The sequence below is a fragment of the Montipora capricornis genome, chromosome 6 (assembly GCF_036669925.1).
Source record: "Montipora capricornis isolate CH-2021 chromosome 6, ASM3666992v2, whole genome shotgun sequence".
Classification (NCBI taxonomy): Eukaryota; Metazoa; Cnidaria; class Anthozoa; order Scleractinia; family Acroporidae; genus Montipora; species Montipora capricornis.
Window position 1 is genome coordinate 53,214,129 of NC_090888.1, and position 17,500 is coordinate 53,231,628.

Sequence of the window (17,500 nt, forward strand, 5' to 3'; positions counted from 1 at the left end):
CTAACGCTCGAAACGTCAGCTTTCCGAATCGTTCACGGTGGTAATTTCGACCTTTATCAACACGTTTGCTAAAACCAAATTTTCTTGTTTCCCACATTAGAACTGACAGCAACAACAAAGTTTATGACCTAAAACTGAACATGAAGATTACCTCACCGACTTTTAGTTCTTAAAATCATTTCGTTAGAGATGTATTTACTTCGATAATTGGGGAACATAAAATAAGGTATAATCGTATCGTAAAATCACAAGTACGTAGTAGAAGCCTGCTTTTATTCGATCGAAATACCATGAAAATCAAGAGAGATTGAAATATATCCTGCCAAAAAAGCACGCGGTCAGAATATAAAATCAACCTTTGTTGTCATGTTTATGCTTTCTTAGGAGTGATTCGTAATTAGACCGCGAGCGGTCGTCCTTTGTTCCTCATAGCCAAGCGGGGCACGCGAACAGTTAAAATTATACACATTACTGGCAAAAAAGGAGGAGAGATTGGGGCGAGAAAGAAAAAACAAACTGCTACTGCTTCGCTCGGGCTCCGCCCTCGTTCCTCGCGCGCGTCATCGAATTTTACTGTCACGCAAAAGAAAAATAAGAGACTGCTCGCAGTCTATTCGTAATAGACTTAATTAAGAGCAAGTTTTATGCACTCTTAATCCACAGAAAGGCCATTTAATTGGTGTATTTCGGTACGTGTCACTACAACTTTACTTACTATTCACCCGTGTTTTGTATTTTTAACTTCTTTCTCTGTGTTTTTCGTTATTTATCGTATTTTAGGATATGTTAGTATTGATAAATATAATCGGCCTCTTTACAGCTTGTTGCCGTGAGTTTATGCGCCAGATGGGCTCTCCACCCATCAACCATGGAAAGCGAGCTGTTTGTCCATGCAAACTGCTTAGTGAGGCCACATAACGAAAATTTTCGAGCAAAGACTAATGGAATAATGAAGGCTCGATTATTCCTCTTCAACTCCCGAAATTGCTTCTTCTCTTGGGGCATGGAGATTGTTTTCGCACCTGGACCTTTATTGCAAATCGCTCATCATCGGACTTCACGGTAAAGTCGACAGAAGGCCTCGATCGCGGAGTGATCACTGGGCTCTGAGGTTTCAAGTTTCCTGCCTTGCCATAATTTAATTAAGGCATGATCACAAACCAGCCCAAATCGCCTCAAATGGACAAAGAACTCAACGGAGTAAAGCAAAAATAAGATTACCTTATTTATTTTCTTTGCTTTATGTTAAGATTAGCCGATTTTTTCAGTATTTTTGTGTTTCCCAAACAATAAAATCCTTATAAATCGGAGGGATTGTAAACAAAGCACTCGAATTCTGAGTATTGACTGCCTGTGGTAGCACGGGAAAAATCGTGTGATTACTTACATGAGAATTTTGAGATGGGAAGAGCATATCGACACAGTAGTCACCGGGGCAAATAGGATATTAGGATTACTAAGACAGAATTTTTGGTTTTGTGATGGTAATGTAAAAACTACTCTTTGTAAAACTGTGGTTAGGCCCTTGGAAGCTTGAATGTGCATCTCCAGTTTGGGACCCCCATTGCAAATGTGACAAAAAAAGGCTTGAAGGAGTACAAAGAGCAGCTGCACGGTTTTGTAACAGTGATTATGGCTACACTTCAAGTGTTAGCAGTATGTTAGATACTCTCGGTCTCGAGCCTTTAGAAAAGAGAAGAAGGATCTCGCGGCTGTTGATCATGTATAAAATGATCCATGGCTTCATAGACATGAATGTCCAGCAACTACACGCAATAAAGGTAAAAGGGCAAGTCTGCTTAGGATCCAAGTGCCCAACACGCAGGAGCTTATCCACGGTTTCCGTACTATGAAGCGACTAGGAGTATTTCTACTCCCCCCTGGATGGGATGCTAGTCCATCGCAGGGTTACCCCCAGCATTAAATTCGCCAGTACCCATTTATACATCTGGGTGGAAAGAGGCACCGTGAGAGTATAGTGTCTTGCCCAGGAAGACAACACAATGTCCCCTGCCAGGGCTCGAACCCGGACCACTCGATCATGAGTCGAGCACACTAACCATGAGGCCACCGCGCCTCCCACTACAAACTGATGTTTTTAAATACTCATTTTTCCCAAGAACCTCCAGAGACTGGACACAACTCCCGGCTGAAGTAGCTACTACTCAGTCGTTCATGGGGTTCAAGGAGAAAGTTTCTGCTTTGTTGTGAGCCAACCCAGTAAAATACGTTTTCGGTTATGCATGTTGCAGTTATATGTATATTGTTTATATTTTATTCATATACTATGTTATAATTTTGTTGGTGTGATGCCTCATCGGCTTTACTAACTCAATAAAGGTGAAGAATTCGCTTAGCCACGCACAAGTATCACGCCCAAATTGTGCCACCCAAGGCTCCCCACTTGATAGGGTATCTTTGGCCAATCAGAATGCTTGGTTTGTTACCTCTTTTTGCACTATAATGTGATACCAGGAAAATCTATTATTCCAAAGGAAATCGCTATTTCATTATTCCGCCCCACAAAATTTCCGTTATCTCATTCCATTGTTCCTCTATGGCTTGGCGGCTTCGACCTAACGGCTTACCAGCCTGACAGAGTGACAATTTTTTTTAAGCTGATTCAAAATGGACCATCTCCGAGTTGCTGTTTATCTAGGTTTTGAAGTGAGTCTTGGTGCTCAACTATTGTAAGGGAAATGAGTTTGATTTGCATAAGAATACGCAACTCATTTCCGTTGCTGTTAAGCCGCTAGTTGCAACAGGACTCGCTTTGAAACTGAGGCATGCAGCAACTCGGAAGTGGGCTAAAACGCTGCCAGGCTGTTAAGCCGCTAGTTTCAACGGCCGTGTCAACTTCGAAGCCATTGAAAATCAATCAATCAATCAATTTTAATTTAAAGTCACACAAACATTAATTTACAGTGTTGGAAAAAGAAAAATAGAATATACATATGAATATTTACAAATTAAATATTGAAGAAGATACATAGTACTAATGAAATATTACAATTGTGATTAAGAAGTAAAATGTTAGGGGAAAAGAAGAAAGGATAAATGGTAAACAAACAGTTTTAATACAAGGTTGATTGTGAAGAGTTTGGGACACCTAAATAGCTTATGGAACTAATCGAGTAGGTGCCCCAAATGAATCCCTTTTTCCAGCACTTGAATTGGGAAAACCTAATCTACGTATCTCTCTGTACAACCGCCATATGCGCATGCCTTGCGTCGTTCCTTTGTTGGTTGTTGGTTCCAGTTTGTTGGGAATTCCGGCTGAGATCAGATTTTTTCTTTGGGGAGAGGTCTCTAAACGACCGTTATTCCAGTCCACTTGGTCAGAATCATGGTCGTGTGATTTTTTCAGTATTCAGGCGTGCTAGTAGCATAGGATGTTGGGTTCTGAGGCCGGCGAATGATGTGAATCAAGCAATCAATCCGCATCCCTAGCCCCTCAACCTTCACCCTAGTCTCCAACCCAAACCTCTACCCTGCCCCTTACCTCTTACCTCAAGTAAGGTGATTCCCTGGTTTTGCATTGCGCAACCCTGCTGCGCATAATTTCTTGCGCCATTGGTGCGCGCATTAGACCGGGCACATTGATATAAAACGGCGGGTTTCATTGACGCCAAGCTTAATCCGTCAAGGAATGGCTATTTTGTCCTGAACAAGTTCAGTGACACCCATCTTTTATTTCGTATTTTTGCTTAGAATGGTGTCAAGTTCAAGTTCAAGTTTTATTTATATACAGTTTTATTTATATACAGCAAAAAGTTGTTACTAGGCTGTCTTCATGGAGTAGTAAGAAAATCGGCTAAAATGTATGGTCAGTTTTTTGGCAATTTCGTAAAATTTTACGGAAGGACCCCTTACGAGTCCAACAGCCCACACTCAAGTTAAATCTATTTTGGACTTTAAGTACTGACAAAGGCATTCAGATTACTTTTTCGGTTACGTACGTGAATTAACCATAGAACGACACTAGGCTCTGCATTATATCGGGGATTACATTTATAAAATTGACCTAAATTTGTCCAACATTAGCTAACATTGGGCATGCTCGGCTATTGTCAAAGTGGCTTAAATGTGAAGAGTCTACGTTACGGTAGAAACACTTCAATTTCTGGTCAAGGTTATGTTGAATCTGCTCCACTCTTGCATTCTTGTGAGGCGAATACTATTTAAACTTAATTAAAAACAGATTGCCATCATAGTTGTACGTACCGAGAATAAAACGTTTGTGTCTGAAGTGTCCGATGTCAGTATCTGGTACAGATTATAGAGTGGTTTGCCATTGAGTGTCATGAAACAAAGGCAAAGCATTTATCTAGCCAATCAATATAGACGTAAACAGCGTAAGGACACAATCAGAAGTCGAATCAAATGTATGTAACCGGCGCCAAAGTGCGGGAAAATGGGCACAAGTAGGTCCGGCGCATTTGGTTTGGTTTCTCTTCTCGAATGACTGAGGAAATGACGCAAATATCGCAAGTAAATCAGAGAGGGGAGTAATGAAAAGCTAGTGAAAAGGCGTATAATCTTCGGCACTCAATTTAAAACTGCTCTATCACTTACGTCATTTAAATAACAGTTATGACTTTGCACATGCGTAATGCACTAGCTTTACCCCGGGCTCGGTGAAGTATACTTTTCGTTATCTGTAGTTTGATTCATTTTGCGATGATGGTGTATGTGCCTTTAGAAGATTTTGAATACAACTGAAAAAATGTTACTGAAAAATTCCCTTCATAGTCTTCGTATTACGTAGGAAGCTTTCGAACATTAGCAGGTTCCTGGGATTAGGCGCATCTCCGTACCCATAGGGTTAAGGAGGGCATTGAGAGAGAGTGTGTTTGCCACTTGATCACCCACCCATTACGTAATGATAAAAAATAGCATGATCACTCATTTGTGAACTGACTGAAACTAAAGTAATACCCCACCGCTCCCGTACACTTCACCGTTCCCTTAACTCGCTGTAGGAGCGACAAAAAATTGAAGAGGCCAATGATTGAAGGTCGAGGATTCGAAACCCGGTCCGACCAAGAAACATAGTCTTAAAATAACTGATAAGATCATGCTGGCTGGGTGCTCAACATTTGCTTCAGTTCAGATGATCGCTGCATTGACCCGTGTTATGGTCTGTCCAAAGGGGGTTGTCAATTAATTAAGATATGAATCTCTCTCTCCCCTCAATATTTAACAATGAATCCATTCGCGCTTGTTGGATATGATGGTAAATAGCCAACGAGGCGCGTAGAGCCCAGTTGGCTATAACCAGTCTCATATCCAACAAGCGCGAATGCAATAATTGTTGTATTAAATTCCTTAAACTCCAAAAATTTGGAAGTACGAAATACGAACAAAAAAAGCCTGAAAATCCGAGCGAAATCGAAAAAAAATGATATAAATGAGATGTGTAATACCTTGAGGTCAGACATATTCAGACTCACCACAAAAACATTTCTTACCTTTTCGCATACTTCTAAACGTCGGAATTGATCCAAACTTACCACAATTTTTTTTTTCTGTTTTGGCTTTATTCAGAGAGAAATTTCGCTTTCCAGCGAAAAAAAGTTTAGCTTAGCAACGCTTAGCGCAATCATTTACCATATTAGGTCAAACTAAGGTATATGAGCTGATAACCGAGATTGAGTGAACCAATCAGGGCACGTGAAATGCATTATCTGAGGTTGAGAATTTAATAAGCGGTTTTATTCCACAGTGACAAAATCATTAGCTTCAGTTGATTTGATTCATTAGATTCAATTAATGTTTGAAGGTATTTTGCGATTTAAAGTTAAGATTATTTTTAAACAAAAAAGGGGGTGAAGGATGGAGGTGAAGAAAGTCTGGGGGAAGGAGAAAATTGAAGATTTGAAGGTGATTGAAAACATTAAGATTGGAATTTTTAAAATAGTTTACAGCCGGACATCAGACAGTCCAGTAGCAAGTCAAGGTGTTCCTGTGCCCGTCAGTGACATTACTTTATTTTCAGTCCCCTTTTCACAAGCAACCAAGTCAGGAATGCAACATTCACAGATTCAAGGTTATGACGGCTGTGTACGCAACTTGATTACCTAGCTACCTGAAACGAGCAAACAAATGAACAAAGCAAAACGAAAAGAACATTGAACTTGAAAGGGCTTCGAGCCCTTGACCTTTTCGTGATCTTGCTCGTATAACCTCGTATAACTAGAAGGAATCCTGTTCTTTCGAATGGGTCCCCTAGAGAAAAAACCTGTTTCTTTGGAGCAATTTCAAGACGCTGATTTATGGCTAAAGCTTGGCCTGTTGTGCTAATATATGTTTGGCGTAATTGGAAGAAACGAGCGTAAAATTTGCAAAAAAAGCATTGCCTTAGCATAATTAGAAGATTTTCACACTTTATAATGCATTAATGTCTCGGGAAAGGAAAATGAGGTGTCCCCGGAAAAATAAAAGTGTCGCGCCGCTATTTTTCTGTATAGGGTCAAACTATGTATCACATTAAAGCTAATAGATTATAGATTAAATTAATTGAATAAAGTTGAAGTCTTTTGATATTTAATATTGCCTTTTAGTTTCGAGGCCTCTAATGCACATGTCATCGGCTTGCCCCAGGGGTAGGAACCCGGGCCAACCAGGGAAATATGTCGGGGAATACAAGAGGATGGACACGACATCGAAGAGAAGGGGGTAGGAGAATTCCAAATTTATTATTTCGCCGACGGCAACCAGAGGGATACCATGGGGATTTATCCCTTTACTCAAACCATTAATATTGGTAATATCTAGTGGTGAAACGAGGAGTACGAGCTTGTTTTCGCCTCTTTGTGCGCGTCTTCGAGTCGCAGAATTTCTACAGATAGTGGCCTTGAGAGGAGATGCCTCTCTTTGGGATTTGGACCGTGAGGGTCAGTACGCAGCTATTACAACGGCTCTCGGAATTGGTTTAGAAAACAATGGACACAATTCAAAGAACGATACAAAAGATACAATGGACCCTAACTCTAAAAACGATAGAGCTGCGTCCTAAAGGGATCCAATGAAATTAGAGGTGGTAAAGAGCTGCGTCCTATCTCGACCGTGAGTCAGCAAGGGGAGTCTCAAGATCGACAGAATCGGAGAGGACGGTAAGTGCGGCTCTCTACTGGGTCGTAGATGATTCTCAGAAGAGACTTAGTATCATTTATTACTAAGTATTTTCATGATTTAGATGATATTGATGACATTATTTGTAGTTTGCATTATTCATGTTTGTTCTTGAGTGAATGTATGGTGGGTGTCGCAGTCGGCAGCGGAAGGCCCTGAGAAGTGCAGATTTTTAACCTCACAAGCTGACTTATCTGCGAAGTGGACATTTAAATGTGATCTTGTAAAGAATTTTAGCTTCAATATAGGAGTACAGTTTGACAATAGTTGTTTTTTAATTTTGTTTTTAGGTTCATGATCCGCTGTGTCCTTGAAGACTACAGACTATCCCACGTATAACTAATCCCATCCCGTATCCCGCCTACGAAAACGGAGCATATCCCGGTCTCGCTTGTTCATATCCCACATCCCGCCTCGATTTTAAGCCCCATCCCGCATCCCACCAAACCTATATTGGACCCTCTTCACTTGTCTGTGAAGTAATCGACCCCAAAAGCAGCAGACGACGCTCAGTGTTTGAAATTCACCGGACTCAACCCAGGAAATTGTTTCACAGACAGATAGTGGACAAATAGACGAAACTCGGGAATTTGGAAGTGTTGTTCTTAAGAACTGGAACTGCAATCCGCTATAACAGGTAAGGCTACTCTCTCTATTTTAGCCAGACAAAACGATATGTCTCTTCGCTTTCGCTTCTAGAAGGTATTCAAACTGGAAATGTCCTCTCTTTGGAATGAGTATCTTCTGCTTTATCTTGCCTTTTATCCGGTCCTTGTAATTGAAGTTCCTACTCGATAGTAGATTCCTTTAATTTCTTTGCTGAGTCACTTTCGATTCTCAAATTCAGTAAAAGCCAAGCCAAGCGCTTAATTACAGTTGGTCGGGTATCTGATGTCCTTGGCGCCAAGCGGTTTGCTGACATTTGGAGGCAGTTTCCCTAAAGGCTCAGACAAATTCATAGCTAAATTGCTCAACTCTCACACACGGATGTAAAACTACCCAACTACATACGCGCCAGCTGCTGCAAATAAAAGCCTTGCGGGCAATTTATGTTATTTTCAATCAAATGCCATCCATCCAGTCGCATCCTAAATACAACATCATTTCAGAGATGTTAGTTTCGATTTGTTTGTTACTGAAATAATCAACCCTAAGGTAAAGTTGTTTCAATATATAGTGGACTATATGCCTCACTTCCTTTCTAGAAGATATTCAAACTGGAAAAATCGTTTTTTGGGAATAAATCAGTTGTCTATGGCTTTCGTTTTGTCCTGTGGGTGTAAGCTCTATTTACGTAAATTGAATCTGTCCGTTTCAAAGCACAATGAACACCTCTAGTATATATGATTATAATAAATGCGCTTCTCAATCACAAAACTCAAACATTACTTTTCCCAGTTCTAACTTAGGCAGCCTAAAACATCATCGTTAATCGCGATCCGCCTATAAAACGACAACCAAGTTCACCAAGATCGCTGTGTTGATATTTATTAGCATAGTTAATTAACATTCGGTGCGCGCGAATACTCTGCGTGGTATGTACCCGATTGTGCATATTTAAGTCGGCTGTAATTTATGCGCGTGTCAGCTGCATCCGATCTTGGCTGCTGTCATGATGTCTTCGAGGAGTTCGATTGAAGTTATTTAATATTACAACTCGACCCTCAATATTCAGATATTTAAAGCTTGAAAATGAAACACCTACCCCAAACATTTGGTTCACGAATTAGTTCACACGAGGCAAGTATCCTGCGCGACCTTAAAGTGCTACTGAACCTAATAAGAATCCAATAAATTCTTACTTTGATATCTCATTGACCAGTGAAATAAGCTTAACGCCGTGAAAACAGATTTATCGGTAATTTTTGTGTGGGATATCTGTGGTATCCCAAGGCTAGTGCTATCGCCTCTGTAAATCGTTAGCTAACTGACCAGCTGACTTGCTAGCTAACATGCAACATACCGACCATTATCCGAAGCTGCTTGACTGATGCCAAAGTTCTATCGATTGGAAAGTGGTTAGCCAATTGACGACATTTGGCTGGATATATCCAGACCGACTATTACCCGAAACTGTTCGACTGAGAACGAAGTTTAATCGCTTGGAAGTTGTCAGACAATTCTCTACTTGCCCATAACCATAATCCTTTGCGCCTTGGGGGCTACAGATGTAAACAAAAAATGGCATCGCGAACTGTGAAGGACGAGGCGAATTTAAATCTAAATCGAGCACCGCTGAAGGAGTAAGGAAAGAGCTGACCCACGTTTCCAATGCGTTTAAATCAAATGGCTACCCATTAGCAACTATATCGAACATCTTAAAGAAGAAACCGACCTCTGAAGTCATGCTTTTCCCTGAAGAGTTAGTGGGAATGTTCTTTAGGTGGACTCCCCCACCAGACTCCCAAAATGGGAATCCTCAACAATAACGGCATCCGAGCCACCACCAGACCGGTTAAGACCTTGCAACAGGAATTTGCGTCTCCCAAATCAAGACCTCCATCAGATCGGCAAACGAACGTTGTCTATAAAATCCCCTGTGCGGACTGCACGTGGAATTAAGGCCCGTTCAAACGGTCATGATAGTTGATGATAGTTGATGATAGTTTCAACTATCATTCACTATCATTGACTATCATGTTTGCGATCAAACGGTCCATGATAGTTCATGACAGTTGACGAAATCGCGCAATGTGCTGGCGTAGCTAACTGGTTCCTAGTCTCCTACCGCGCGCGATTGTAAACAAATATGGCGGGGATTTGAATTTCGTGACGAAAATGGCTGTGTATCAGCCGAGAAGAGCAGCTATTGCCACAATTTTAGTGGCTGTAATGCAGGATGACATACGTGAAGAGTTGCTGGGCCGCCACAAACGTGGTAGTCATCGCAAAAAATGTTCCACAAACATGGCCGTGCCTCGTACTCATCTATTAGGTTGCATATCAAACTACTACTCTACCTCTCGTTGTCTGGTTTTTTAGCTTTTTTAGCTTTTCTCACTTTCTCGCTTTCAGCGTCACTGTCGTCCGAATATTCGTCCAAATTATTGTTTTGTTGTTCCTCACAGGACGATGGCAAACTTGCGGTAGCCATATTGCACTGAGCCCGCCTTAGTTACCCCCGCTGACCGAAAAACTATCATGCACTATCATCCGCTCGGTCAAACGGAAAAAACTATCATGAACTATCATGTCGAATTTGAACATGTCCAAACTGCATGATAGTTGATGATAGTTGATGATAGTGAATGATAGTTCGTGTTCAAACGTGCGTGATAGTTGAAACTATCATCAACTATCATCAATTATAGTTCACCACTAAATTTTCCTTTGTCGTCATTGGTCAAAACTGATCACGTGGTACGATCTCGCGCGGGCACTATCTGTCAATAGAATGCCCTAGGGCGACTATCAGACGATAGTGCCCGCTCACTGCAAGTGGCTCATCAAAGACAGCTTTCTCCTACAGTTTTTTTTAGGTAAGATGAAAAGATTTATCGTCCCATGTCGATTTTAGTTAAAAGAGAGCAAGAGAAGTATTTTTTAGGCTGAAAACTGCAGTAAACTACTTTACTGTAAAACATCAAGCGGGCGCAGAAGTTTCAAGATTCGAGGTTTCCTCTTTAGAAGTTTTCTTCTTTAGAAGTCAGCAGTTGACATATAAAATTGTTTATACATGTATAGATGTAATATCATCTGAAGAGGATACAACAGAAAATACGTAACACCTAAGCGCTCCCTAGCGGTTAGACATTTTGATAAATAAATTCTTGTCGTTTCCAGTTTTGAGGCATGGCGCTACAGGAAAATTTAGTGGTGAACAATAAAGACAATAGAGTGTTTATGTCTCGGAACTATCGGTCTGATAGTTGCCCCTTGGAAATTTGATGTTCTTAAAACTAGCATATTTGCCCTCGAAGCTTCGCTTCTCGGGCAAATATTTGTTTTAAGAACATCAAATTTCCGCGGGGCAACTATCATCCGATAGTTCCTCGACAGAAACACTCTATTGTTTAACTATCATCAACTATCATGACCGTTTGAACGGGGCTTTACATCGGAGAAACGGGTAGATGCTTACACACTAGAAAAAAGGAACAAATACGAAACACCAAAGTTTTTAAAAGTGGTTCCAATGTTGCCAGCCATGCTTGGCTCGAAGGCCACACTATTGATTTTGAGAATGCACATGTCATTGACAGAGGCAATTCACGCGTAAGAAAAACGCTGGAATCCTGGCACACTGCAATTACTAGCCAGGCAGACAATAATTCTAAGCAGCTGCCGAGACAATACTCAATTTTATTGTAATCTAATCCATGTTATTAGCATTTTATTTTCACACAACTATTTCTTTTGTATCTTTGTATTTATTTATGATTCGTTCGTTATTTTCTCACCTTTTTGTACATATATATTAGTAGTTGTATCGGCTTATTCAGACCAGATTTGACAGGTAGTCATCAAATGACGTCATCAATCAAAATACAAAAGAAGGGGGCGTGCATAAATTAGGGGCATGTTGGGGCATGACGCAATGACGGTTGTAACCCTAACACGTGAAACAACACGTGCGTAACCCTAAAACGTGAAACAACACGTGCATCCTAGGCCGTCGCATAAATTAGGGTCAGGTTAATGAGATGCCGGTCATGTACCAAGACGAGGATATTTTCATCGATGAGAATCACAAAGAAAGAAACGTAACCCTAAAATAATGTTTCGTAAGGCGCGCATAAAATAGTACTGTGTGTGCATATCATTTTATCGGTATGCTACTAGCCTAGTTTGGAGAGAGAGAGAGAGCTCTGTCCTGCTCTGGAGTTGAACTGTGAATAAGAGATCGCAGCAAAGCAAAGACAAGACTTAGGAAAAGAAACGAATCACAACCACAGCAGATGACCTCATCGGAAACCAATCAGAAACAACCATGACCTCATCGAGAGCCAATCAAAACGCAAATACCTATTGTTTTGAAGCGAGTCAAACAGAATTTTAAAACACATACACAAAAGGCTTTACACGCCTGGACAAGTCCACAAACGCTTTGTTCTTTTTTAAACTAAATTTGCATAGAGGCGATCGAAGCGTGAAGAAGGAAGAATATAGAAGAAAAAAGTTGTTTTGTGTGGAAAAGAGGAGCATTCTCAACTCTTTCACGCTTTTTAAACAAACGTGAACTCCGTTGTTACAACCTTTTTTAAGGAAAGTTTTTTTAACCTCGCGCTTGAATGAAACACGGATAAATGCAATCTTTTTTATTTAAGAATACACAGACACCCTTCAGTGCACAGACACAAAGAAAGCCTACTCAACAGATTTGAATAAAACCTTTTCTGAAAACGCTTGAAAAAAACCTTTGGATTTTGAGAAGCGTTTTATACTGTTGTATGGTGAAGCGGGAGTTGGTTTCATATCGTATTTCAAAATACTTTTCACAACATTTGACGCAGTGAGCAAACAACAATATACATTTCAAACGCTTTATTAAAAGATACTCTAGTGACAAGTTGATATAAATGATTGTTCTTCGACTATTTGACTATCGTAACCTTAAAACAAACATGTTGCGTTGCGCTTAAACAAATACTGTGACTCTGATAATGCAGTTCTGTTCAGACATACAGAATATGAAACATTCGAGACCGGACTAGCTCGAACGAATTTTATTTGCAGAACGCTATCGTTAAGTCAATAAAAACACACCAACAAACATTTCAAACGTTTTACTGAATTAACAGAGAACGCTTATCACAATGTGATATTTGCGAGAGATAGTTCTCTTTAAACAAACCTTAGTCCGAAAAAAGTTGTTTTGAAAACGCACCCTATGTACAACAAAGATTATAGTTGTTGAGTCAATAAATACACACCAACAAGCATTTCATACGTTTTACTGAATTAACAGAGAACGCTTATCACAATGTGATATTTGTGAGAGTAGTTCTCTTTGTAATTCACTTGCATTCGCTGCATCATTATTGTTCTATTATGCGTGCACTGTTTCAATGCTTTTTGAGCGAAAATAATCACACACGCGCAAATGAGAGAAGAAAACAAAATGTAATTCACTTGCATTCGCTGCATCATTAGTGTTCTATTATGCATGCACTGTTCAACGCTTTTTGAGCGAAAACAAATCACACACATTATTCACTTGAGTTCGCTTCTTAACAGAGAACGCTTATCACAATGTTATATTTGCGAGAGATAGATTTTCTTTAATCAAATCTTAATCCAAAAAATTTTACTGGTAAATAAAAGTTATTTTGAAAACGCACCCTATGTACAATAAAGATGACACATGTACCGGTCAAGCAATATTATGCATGCATTGTTTTAATGTTTTTAGAGCGAAAATAAATCACACACGCCCAAGTGTTAACCGTGTTAGTGAGTGACTGAATAGGCCATTTTACAGTTGTTTGCTCAGCGACCAAGCCTGTGAATGGCTGCGAGGCTGCCGGTGACCTTGCATTGATACAGACCTCACTGCTTTTATCATGTAAATTGTGTTGTTGTAACGCTAATTAGTCCATATTAACATTACAAAAGCGTGAAGGTTTGTATCAAAACAGGGTCACCGGCAGCCTCGCTTCCATTGTTAGGCCTGGTAACTTAGCAACAACTGTAAAATGGTCTATTCACAAAAAGTGGTGTAAAGGAATACGTGTAGTGCCCGTTTTTCAGTTGACTCGTTAACATGGATAGAGTGTACTTTGTCTTGGTTCGGGTTTGCGCTCGGAGTTGTTTTGCAGGACACATCTTTCACAGCACACCTCGTGAGCAATGGTTGGAACTTGTCAAAAGAGTTACATCCAATGAACCCCGGTCGCTTGTTGAGTTTTTATTACTACATGGACCAATGCAACGCTACATTTACCGAACAATATACATTCCACAAAGTCTTATGTGTCACGTACTCGATACATTATCCTTCTTTCTGGCGGATGGTTTGGCAAATTGTCATAAAAAGTCTGCGAATGAAGAAGATCTAATCATTTGTTTAACACCATGGGTAGTGCTGCAAGCCGCGTGTGTGGAAGTTCATCGCCCACAGTTTCTTTAAGTGACATATGTCAGAGAATGCGATGTTTAGTTGCGTGTTGCGGTAGCGAGGTTCACATCGAATTGAAAGATGTCACCGACAATCACGAAGAAGAAAATGCAAAAGAAGAAGAAACAGAAAACGCGGACCCTAAATCAGACGAACCAACTATTACAGAAACTGTATTATGAAGTGGATCGACCATCCGCTTTAGGGGGAGTCGACAAACTGTATCGTGCGGCGCGTCGGTATGGTTTGAAACGCACGCAAGTACTCGATTGGCTCCGCCAACAACCTGGCTATACCCTACACAAACCTGCAAGAAAACACTTTCGTCGTAACCGAGTAATTGTGTTTGATATAGATTCGCAATGGCAGGCGGACTTGGTTGATTTGCAACATTTAAGTCGGTGGAATCAAGGATACAAGTATTTAATGACTTGTATCGATGTCCTTTCCAAATACGCGTGGGTGGTGCCCTTGAAATCGAAAACAGGAGCCTCGTTGGTGGTGGCCTTTGAAAGCATTTTCCAGGAAGGTCGCAAACCTGAGAAGTTGCAAACAGATGCCGGAACCGAATTTAAGAACAAAACGTTTCAAACCTTTCTAAAAAGGAGAATGTCCATCATTTTGTAACCTACAACGAAACCAAGGCCCAAGTGGTTGAAAGATTCAACCGCACTTTGAAGCAACTCATGTGGCGTATGTTCACTACCAGCAGCTCGTACCATTATTTGGACCAACTGGACGATTTAGTCAATGGGAATTACAATCAAAGCGTACACCGTAGCATCAAAATGAGACCAGCGGATGTCAACGAGAATAACGCATCAGAGGTCTGGAACAATTTGTATAGAAGTCTGTTCAAAAAGCCGACAAAGTATAAATTCAAAGTGGAAGATCAAGTCAAGATCAGTAAGCATAAACGCATCTTTGAAAAAGGTTACTTACCATCCTGGACGGAGGAAACTTTCACTGTTGCTCAGAGACTTCCGCGCGACCCACCCGTGTATCGCCTAAAGGAAGCAGACGGTGACTGGATTCAAGGCACTTTTTACGAATTTGAGTTACAGAAAGTGATAGAAACGGAAAAACACTTGTTTCGTATTGAAAAGATTTTAAAACGCAGGGGACGAGGAGCGAATAAGGAGGTGTCAGTACATTGGAAAGGTTGGCCAAAGAAATACGACAGTTGGATTCCGCATAACCAGTTGGCCCGGGGGGGCCTCCTTTAGGGGGTTAAATTCAAAATTTCCGGCGAGTACCCCCGTCTGTTCCATATGGGAGTCCCCCCGCCCCCGGGCCAGTTGGTCGCTTTACAACAAACATGATTCAAGATAGCGACTTTTACGTGACACTTACCAGTAATGCAAGCAGTAATTTATTTCTAAACAATTCCAAGTCCTCCTTTCGCGTAGCGCTACCTCGACAAATCCATCTGAAAGATGAAGAAGATTGGGAAGTAGGATTGCATCATATCGTGTATTCGCTCTCAATGTTTGACATTACAAATGACTGCAAACATTCTCACATCATGCTGGATCGTTGAGGTGACTCCACACCGTTTGTATTACCCGAGGGCAAGTATTATACAGCCTTAGATGTGACAGAAGGAATTTTACAATGCCTGAACATCGCTGACCCACCATCTAAGATTGAAATCACAGTGGACGACGAATGGAATGTAACGTTAAACTCGCAAACTGAAGGACTTCTGATCACATTGTCTACAGCTCGCGCGTTGGGATGGATAACCGAAAACAACACTCTTACACCCAGCGTTCGTTTGAATGCTGCACTCACCTTAGAAAGAAAATATGGTCATGATTGGTTCATCTTACCAGCTGGCACATCCATCGCATATCCTGGTATTTACATCTTTCCTCCTTCGCTGTCGCTTTGCTCGTGTAAGCAGAGACTGGTTCAAGTTCAAACCAATCTCGTGGAACCGTGGCAGGTGGGTGACAAGCGGTTACCTCTCCTACATGAGATGATACCCCTGGGCAGTTTTCGAGAAACACTCCTTGAAGAAAGAGAACATATTGTGTACCTACCTTTGCGGACAAAGATATTTCAGACCATTTAAATATATTTAACGAGTGGATAAGGTCAAACGCCAGCATTTTTAGACGGTATCGTCAGCGTCGTTTTACATTTCCGCCGTCGATCAACATGACCAACAGTTTTTACATGGTGCTGACCAGTGATGCAAGTCTGACTCAGTATCCAGAAAACAAGGCGGCCGATTTTAAGATGCAGTTACCAAGTCAACTACACCTAAGTGAAGAATGGGAGGTGGCCATGACACGCATCATTTACCCTTACACCTGGCAAAACGTAGGTGAGAATCCGAATTGTCCTACACTTTGCTTTGTAAGACTGGCCCTGAACCCTGGAAATTGAGCATCCCTGTACCAAGTGGCATTTACCGTACGGTCAAAGATGTCATTCATGGTATGACGAAGGGACTACACAATCGATTGAGAGACATTTATTTGAAGAGTGACAAGACCATGACGAGTCTGGAAGGAAACGCGTGTTTTTACATTTAGGAGAAAGCACAAGATTACTTTGAGTTGAAGTTACCAGCCGGTTGGTATGTGATTCTATCAAAGACATTAGCTCGCGCCTTGGGGTACTTAAACCATCAGTATAATATTCCTCAGCTGTACCAAATCGGAGGCCTTGTCCAACAGAATGATGATCACAGCGTCCTTCTTGCGAGGACAACGACAACACTTGTCAGAAAAGACGAATTGGTATGGGGATTGCTCTCGAGAGACGCTTTTCAAACCATCTACGTGTATTCCGATTTAATCGAGTCTCAAGTAGTGGGAGATGCTCAAGCCAACTTACTTCGGATGCTTGTTCCTCGTGGTCAGCCGGGGAACATGATCACAGAAGAGGCCAAAGTGCCCTCCTACCATAGACTCCGTACAACTGTGTTTTCATCCGTGGCGATCAATATAAGGGGAGACACAGGTCAATTGATACCATTTGCTTCTGGAGCCGTACGCGTGACCTTGCATTTTCGGCGTCGTGATATTCTATAACAACATGTTATTACCTATGAACCACCGACACTACCCATAGGGACGACATGTTGTACCCTATAGGCAGCACGGTAAAGGAGGAGACATTAATATCTACGGAGGAACACACACTTATGGTCAAGGGGGCGACGGCTTAGGTGGGATGTTTCGGTCCTTGTTCCGTTCAGCAACTCCGTTTCTCAAAACAACAGCAAAAAAAGTGGGAAAACGAATGCTCGATACTGGATTGGAAACGGGAATGCAACTTGTCCAAGACGTGATCAAT

At 41.1% G+C, this 17,500-nt stretch overlaps 2 protein-coding genes across 3 annotated transcripts in view; both read left to right on the plus strand.

Moving 5' to 3' along the window:
* LOC138052477 (uncharacterized) overlaps positions 1-2,942 on the plus strand; it is a 43,298-nt gene extending 40,356 nt beyond the window's left edge. The window contains exon 19 of the mRNA XM_068898986.1: positions 1-2,942. This exon is cut by the window's left edge and continues 1,878 nt beyond it. The gene's annotated coding sequence lies outside the window, so the exon portion shown is untranslated.
* A 4,660-nt stretch (positions 2,943-7,602) lies between these two features.
* LOC138052480 (uncharacterized) overlaps positions 7,603-17,500 on the plus strand; it is a 38,234-nt gene continuing 28,336 nt past the window's right edge. For both annotated transcript variants that reach the window (XM_068898988.1, XM_068898989.1), the window contains exon 1: positions 7,603-7,771. The gene's annotated coding sequence lies outside the window, so the exon portion shown is untranslated. The remainder of the gene's footprint in view (positions 7,772-17,500) is intronic.